Source organism: Muntiacus reevesi, chromosome 4 (assembly GCF_963930625.1).
Source record: "Muntiacus reevesi chromosome 4, mMunRee1.1, whole genome shotgun sequence".
Taxonomy (NCBI): Eukaryota; Metazoa; Chordata; class Mammalia; order Artiodactyla; family Cervidae; genus Muntiacus; species Muntiacus reevesi.
The window spans coordinates 159,279,287-159,287,613 of NC_089252.1; the positions used below are offsets into that span (position 1 = coordinate 159,279,287).

Sequence of the window (8,327 nt, forward strand, 5' to 3'; positions counted from 1 at the left end):
CCGTTCATACAGTGATGGGGGTGATTCAGCAAAGAGGGAGAAACTCAGGATCAGGAAACACTCAGCCTAAACTGGAGTGGTGAGAGGGCTGTGATGGAGACCGCATGTGGAGACACTGCAATTGACAGCAGCAGAGGTCCTTCATCCCAGTGATAAAGGGGAAGGAAGGGAGGGCGGGCCCAGGGAGAGATGTGAGCTCTGATATGGTGGCCAGGAGGGGAGAATTTTGTCTGAGTTGCTTCTTTTCTGTCAGTGTAATGTGAGAAGCCAGGTCATCTACTGAAAGCAGAGTGTGGAAGGCTAGTAATTGGCGTGTGTGCTGGGAATTTGAAAAGAGACAAGTAAATAGTGACAGTCATTTTGGAGAGTGGCAACATCAACACAGGATTGCAGAGAAGTGACTAAGAACACCAGACAGTCTTGAGTGCCCATTTGAGGTTTATGCTTATAAATTAAAACTGAAGGGAATCCCCTGGCAATATTGCGGTTAGGATTTTGATCTTTCACTGTTGAAGGTGTGGGTTCAATCCCTGGTAGGGGAACTAAGATCCCACAAGCTGATCAGCTCAGCCAAAAAAATTATAAGAACTGTCAGCATGCTTATAGATTTTTCTCCAGCAATATCCATCTGTTTGGGTATAGATAAAGATGCTGCCATTATTAAATATCATTTTTTCCCAAATATATATGTATGCATTCTTCAGAGACACTAAATAGCTCTAAACAAAGACAGACAAGGTATGAATTGCAAGGCTTTTAATGAAAATGTCTGTATTTTTTACAGATGCATCATTTCATATCTATGGTTAATTAGCAATTATTTCAATACTGGCAATCTCATCTGAATTTAGTCATAATGCACGAATCTATGATAATAAAATTAAGGAAAAGAAACAGCTCATCTAATCCCTCTTTATATTCCTTCATGATCAGCAAGATGTATAAGTGATCTTTCTTTGATTAAGAACTGAATGTACTGGAGATATATTTGATAATTAAGAGTTTAGACAAATATTTACCAACATTAGTTCTGTTAGCACAATGAATAATATTATAGGCCTATTAACAAACAGTTAACACATCAGGTAAACATTAAGCCTCTTAGAAGAAGGACCATACGCTCCTGCTTCTGTAAAAATATTATTTGTCTGAAGAAATGGTGGTATAACCTTTCACTCAACTATCACTTCCTTAATGTGAAAAAGAGACAAAATGAGCTGAAGAACGATAACCCCACAGTTACAGGGTGCAACCCTCAACATAACTGCTGACGTCATGGTCTCGACAGTGACTTTTCCATGCCACCCTGTAAAGAAAGATGAAACGTATGGTAATAAGACTTAAACATAGTGATACGGTAATACACATATTCAAATTCTTTGGCAGAACAAAATAGCTTATCAATACATGAAATAGAGACTATAGACAGTTCCAAGTATCACTGTTTGTTAACTGGAGATATGTATACCAAGGACTTCACATCTCCACCAAGCCTTCACTAGAGCACAGAATGCTGAACACAAATGTTGAGTCCTGTGTTGTTCAGAACACAACTGTAGAGTGCATTCCACATTTATTTAATTCCAAAATAATTTCAAGATATGACAAGGAATTGATAGAAGAGAGAGAATTTTAAAACCTCTAGAAATCCCCTAAAATAAACTGAGGAATAACAGAATAAGATTTTGATTCAGTTAAAATAGATGGTTTCTATATAATACATTGTTCAGCATAAATCTAAAGATAATGCTGTTAAAGTGCGGTACTCAATATGTCAGCAAATTTGGAAAACTCAGCAGTGGCCACAGGACTCAAAAAGATCAGTTTTCGCTCCAATTCCAAAGTAGGACAATGCCAAAGAATGTTCAAAATATTGTACAATTGTGCTCCTTCCACATTTCACATAGCACATTTCCCATGCTAGTAAGGTTATCCTCAGAGTCCTTCAAGCTAGACTTCAGCACCACGTGAACTGAAACTTCCAGATGTACAAGTTGGGTTTAGAAAAGACAGAGGAACCAGAGATCAAATTGCCAACATCCATTGGATCATAGAAAAAGCAAGGGAATTTATTAGAAAACATCTACTGCTGCTTCATAGACTACGCTTAAGCCCTGTATGGATATACAAGCAAACTGTGGTATCGATCACAGAAAACGGTGGAAAATTCTTAAAGAGATGGGAATACCAGATCACCTTGCCTGTCTGCTGAGAAACATGTATATGGGTCAAGAAACAACAGTCAGAAACTTACATGGAACAACTCATTGGTTCACAATTGGGAAATGAGTATGACAAGGCTATATATTGTCATTCTGTTTATTTAACTTATATGCAGCGTATATTATGCAAAATGCTGGGCTGGATGAATCACAGGCTGGAATCAACATTGCCAAGAGAAATACCAACAACCTCAGATATGCAGATGATACCACTCTAATGGCAGAAAGTGAAGAGGAACTAAAGAGCCTCTTGATGAGTGTGAAAGATGACAGTGGAAAAGCTGGTTAAAACTTAGCATTTAAAAAACTAAGATCATGGCATCTGGTCCCACTACTTCATGGCAAATAGAAGGGGAAAAAAGTGGAAGCAGTGACAGACTTTATTTTCTTGTGCTCCAAAATCACTGTGGTTGGTGACTTCAGCCATGAAATTAAAAGACACTTGCTCTTTGCAAGGAAAGCTGTGGCAAGCCTAGATAGTGTATTTAAAACCAAAGACATCACTTTGATGACAAAGGTTCCCATAGTCAAAGCTATGGTTTTTCCAGTAGTCATGTACAGATGTGAGAGTTGGACCATAAAGAAGCTGAGTGCCTGAGAACTGATGCTTTTGAATAGTGGTGCTGGAGAAGACTCTCGACAGTCCCTTGGATAGCAAGGAAATCAAACCAGTCAATCCTAAAGGAAATCAGTCCTGAATACTCATTGGAATGACTGATGCTGAAGCTGAAGTTCCAATACTTTGACCAGGTGTCCTGAAGAGCCGACTCATTGGAAAAGACCCTGATGCTGGGAAAGATTGAAGGCAAAAGAAGGAGGGTACGGCAGAGGATGAGATGCTTGGATAGCTTCACCAACTCAACGGACATGAATTTGAGCATAGTCCAGGAGATAATGAAGGACAGGGAAGCCTGTGTGCTACAGTCCATGGGGTCATAAAGAGTCAGATATGACTTACTGACTGAACACACAAACATGGCTGCAATTTTCAGCCCTCAGTAGCATATTTTGATCTTTGGGAATATATTCCCTTGTTTGTCTCATAACAGTAGGATAAAACAACTCTCACCTGGGACTTCTCTGGAGGTCCAGTGGTTAAACTCCACCCCTCCAATATTGGGGAAGATTCCTGGTAGTTAGGTAGGAAGCTAAAATCCTGGGTGCCCAAAGGCACTACCAAAAACCCCAGTTCCCCATCCTCCCCTGATCTTTTTGGCCGCATCTAATGGCATGTGGTTCCCTGTCCAGCACCCCTTGCATTAGAAGCACAAAGTCTTATCAACTGGATCTCCAGGCAAGTCCCCAGATCTCCTCTTTCATGCTTAACACATACCATGCTCTGTAACAGGAACTTACATAGTGTTAAGTTCAAACATAAACATCCAAACAAAATCATAGGAAAAGAGGTCAGTATGTGGTTATCATAGGTAGTGGTAGTGGGAGGGGGTGAGGGTGGGGAATTGGATGAAGTCAGTCAAAGGTCTTTCAAACTTCTAGGTATAAGATAGTGAATACTGGGGATGTAATGCATGTGGTGATAAATACAATTAACACTGATATATGTTGCATATGAAGATCGTTAAGAGAGTAAAGCCTAAAACTTTTCATCACACACACAAAGTTTTTCTTCTATTCCTTTGTTTGTATCTATATGACACGATAGATGTTCACTAAACTCATGGTGACAATAATTTCATGGTGTATGTAAGTCAAGTCATTTTTGCTGTACACTTTAAACTTCCACAGTGCTGTATGTCAATTACATCTCAGCAGAACTGGAACAGGGGAGAAAAAACCCCAAAAAACAGAAACAACATACCATGCTGCAATGCCTTGTTCATTGACAATCTGCTTTGCACATGCTACAGCTTTGGCGATGTCATTTTCCATTAATTCTGAAAAGGAGATGGTAAGAAATGAAGACAACATTCATAGAAATTTCATTATAAGTTTAAGTTCGATCAGCTTTGTTTTCTTAGGCTGAGGAAAGAACAACCAAAATTTTGTTTTTTGTGAGTCCATGTATCTGTGAATGTTGGGGGAGAACTCTTTCTTTTTCCATCCTATCTGGCATGAAATAAAGCATTCTGTTTCTCATTTACCAGAGTCATTGGAAGCTCTGGAACTATTAACTAATGTGATGGAAGGTTCTCTTTTACCAGGGACCAGAAAATCAAAACAAAACTAAAACAGACAAGCAGAAACCGGTCTACCAATTTTTTTTGCTCAGCAATTCTGTAATTGGAGAAGGAAATGGCAACCCACTCTAATACTCTTGCCTGGAGAAGCCCATGGCTGGAGGAGCCTGGTAGAATACAGGTCATGGGGTTGCAAAGAGTCAGACACGACTGAGCGACTTCACTTTCACTTTCTGTTAATATTAGCGGAAGTTTACCTTACAGAAATAATAAGAGATGTCCCCAAAGATGTGTGTACAAAATGACTCATAGGGGAAAATAAAAGGGGAATACAATCTAAGTGCATTAACAGTGTGCATTGGATTGATAAATTATAGAATATATATTTAGTGGAATTTATTCATCTTGATATATAATAAAGATTGGTGTTTGCTGATAATATAATTTGGGGCAGAAAATTTAGTACAATTTCATTTTTGTTGAACCACATTACTTACATGTTTGTATGTCAGTACAAATGTGCATAATATAGTTTTATATTCATGTTCATGAGTGATGTATATTCTGAAAAAAGCTTAATTTCAAAAATTACCAGTGTTCATAAATCTCAGGGTAGAGACAATTTTTACAATGACTACAGATTACTATATAAAAAATATTTTCTATGTAAATTAACTGCATATAAAAGAGTATTCTTAGACTAATCTTTTCTATTAGGAATTTTAGTATGTAAAAATTTAACAATTTTTGCATTAGCTCTCCAGTATTTTATGCACTAAAGATTCCATATCTCTATTTTAAAAGGAACTCAGTAGTATATTTATTTCACCGCAGTTCAACAGATCTTTAAATTGACTTGTCAGAATGACAACGTTTATACAGGAACTGTACATTTTGGAGATGCAAGCTAAAGAATTTAGAAATGAAAGGTCATAATTTTCTATTCACCGTGAATAATTCACTTTAAATCACTCAGCCAGAAAACCCATATATATATATATATAGTCTATATACATAGGATAAATAAATATGACAAAATATTAATAACTGTTACAGTACATGATGAACATATCAAAGGCTATAATATTAATGTTTCTAATTTTCCATATATTTAAAACATTTAATCATAAAAAGTAAAAACAAATTTTTTAAAAGGACCGCACATAGCCCTCCTCTTTGGTTAGTTAGTAATCCTTTGTTTTCCAATAAAGCAGGGCAGATTAGAAAAATACCACATTAATCGAATTACCCTCTCCTCCTCAAACCAGGTAAGTAAGAGGAATGACATTGTTCTTTACAAGCATCAACAAGTCCAGTTATAACAATATGACAGGTCATTCCAGAAAATCTTGTCGGTTAGCAAACAGCAACATTTTATGATACCAGCTTGTTAATTTTTTACTTAAGAAATTATGAGGAGGATAATAGAGAGGTTCTAGAAGTTCAGATGGAATTTTTCTAGGTCCCTGATGAACTCCTCAAGACATTTTCATTTGTACTGAATCTCTGTTCTTATAGGTATAATCAGATGGGGCCTGAGTCATCACTCAACATCATCTTGTCTTACCACAGCAGGCCACGTGGCAGCCATCAACTGCTTTGGGGGTTTTGCCATCATCACACCACCATTTGCTGTTGATTTGAAATATCCCATAGTCAGTGCGTTCACTGCTAGGACTGCAGTTTGTAGCTTTTTTGTTATAACTGCTTTACCATTTGGTCAAACACAACCCTGAAAAAAAGATGTATCTTTTTATTATAAACAGCAATATAACATGAGTTACACTTCATAGCCCCATCAGTTCTATTTAACTAATTCTATTTTAGTAATGACTTAATTTATAAGTTTAGTGCTCACCTTCATGCTAAGATTTCCCTTAAGAGAATTCTTTTATTAGCAAATCATTTGGTAATACTAATGAAACAAGACAACATATTTTTAAAAACATTAAAATAGCTATTTCTTCCATTCCTGTTACTCTTCCCCTGCTCCCATCCCTCAGGTAAGATGCAGCCAAGAATAGAAAAATCAACAGAGCTGTTGAATGAGTTTGTTCATTATTAGCAAATGTATAAGCTAATGGAAAAATACTTTTATTTTTAAAAATATTTATTAGGAAAAATAAGGAATTTCTGGGAGAAAGAAAATTTCTTATGACACTTAAAGGTAAACTTGGGTATCAAATTAGAATCCAGACCAAAGGAATCATAGAATAGAAAAGACTATGTTATCCATCCATCTATCTAGCCATTGGCTCATTCATTCAAAAATGCTTATGGAGGGGAAATGTCTGAAATCAATCTGAAAACTACAGTGATGACATTGACAAATATGGACTAAAATACACAGTAACTTTTCTTTAGTGTGCACCTTGAATTCTGTGGAAGAAAATGAAAATTAATTAATGGGCTAGAGTCAGAGCAGGATGCTGAAGCTGAAACTCCAATACTTTGGCCACCTGATGCAAAGAGTTGACTCATTGGAAAAAAACCTGATGCTGGGAGGGATCGGGGGCAGGAGAAGGGGATGACATGGGATGAGATGGTTGGATGGCATCACCAACTTGATGGACATGAGTTTGAGTAAACTCCGGGAGTTGGTGATAGATAGGGAGGCCTGGCGTGCTGCGATTCATGGGGTCGCAAAGAGTTGGACGTGACTGAGCAACTGAACTGAACTGATCTGAGAGTCAGAATAGTAAAATATCATTTCATGGTGCATTTCAGGGATCCTTATGTAGATATTAATTGAGAGGAAATAGGTTCCCACTGTCCCTGCTTTGAGAGTTCAGAGTAATTTTTTAAAACTTTGCTGTTAAAAACTCAACATCATGGTAAGGGGGTTAAAAGTGAGAAAAATACTACCTTACTCATGCTTGCAGAACCCAAGTTCCAAACTGAAAATGGCTAGAGTCGAACACCTGATAAACACTTGACAAATATATCACAGGTGCCGAAATATTTTTATTGTCAGCCTACTTGTACCACCTGGCAAATTTAGTGGCACTAGACAAGTACAGTCGCACCTAGCATGCTTAAAATGATACAGATTTGCACCTCCTATGCCTCAATCCTTCCCCTGGTACATCGGATTCTAAAGAAATAAGTTGCTGTTTTTAACCACTGTAAATGTACAAATCCTCCAAGAAAGAAAAAAGCCATTCACTCAAAGTCCCTTTCCTATTATTCATCCTCTATTAGTATCTGTTTCACACCTGGCTACCTATTTGAAAGGAGGAAGAAGAGTTAACTTCAGTCTGCCAGACTGACTCCCTTATAGCCATCCAGCCCAAGTTCCTTCAGAGTTCTGGCAAGCTCACATCTCTCAAAGACCTTGCCTTGGACAGCGACAGAAAGGAGGAGAAGCCCCAGGATAATGAGAGTCTTCATGTTGACTGAGAAGCCAGACGTCCAGACTGACCAGGGTGAGCTGGACTTGCTATTTAACATCTTTTCACTCCTCTCTCACCACACTGATTCGGTGGCTCCACCCTCTGAGATGTGGAAAACAGGAGCAGTTTATTGGTCCATGTACTTGAACAGTTTTCTTTCTTATGTTTGAAGAGAGATATTCTGATATCCTAAGAATTAACGTGCAGAAAATAATGAAATGACATTGCATCAAGACATCGCTCAGGTAGAATTGGGGTTAGCACTATCGCCCGAAGAGGAACTTCCTCCTATTTTTATGAAGTTGAACAAGTATAAAGAAAAAAACTTGAATGAACATTTTAGTCAACTGAAAATGAGCTCCCATCTTTGATTAACATGCATTTACATTAAGTGGTTTTAATGCGCCTTCAATAAGTTGTCTTCATCTTTTCCACTTAAAATTATTTTATATACACTTTCCACAAGAATATGATGTACGGCCCGTTGTTCTGATTGGTATATAGCACCGCACCATGTTGTTCAGCCAGATTCCTATACTCACTCTTTTGGTGTCTATTGTAAATTCTTAATTTAT

At 37.6% G+C, this 8,327-nt stretch overlaps 1 pseudogene; it reads right to left on the reverse strand.

The window, feature by feature from the left end:
* Window positions 1-1,239: 1,239 nt before the first annotated feature.
* LOC136166150 (lysozyme C-1-like) lies at window positions 1,240-7,750 on the reverse strand (annotated as a pseudogene).
* Window positions 7,751-8,327: the final 577 nt, after the last annotated feature.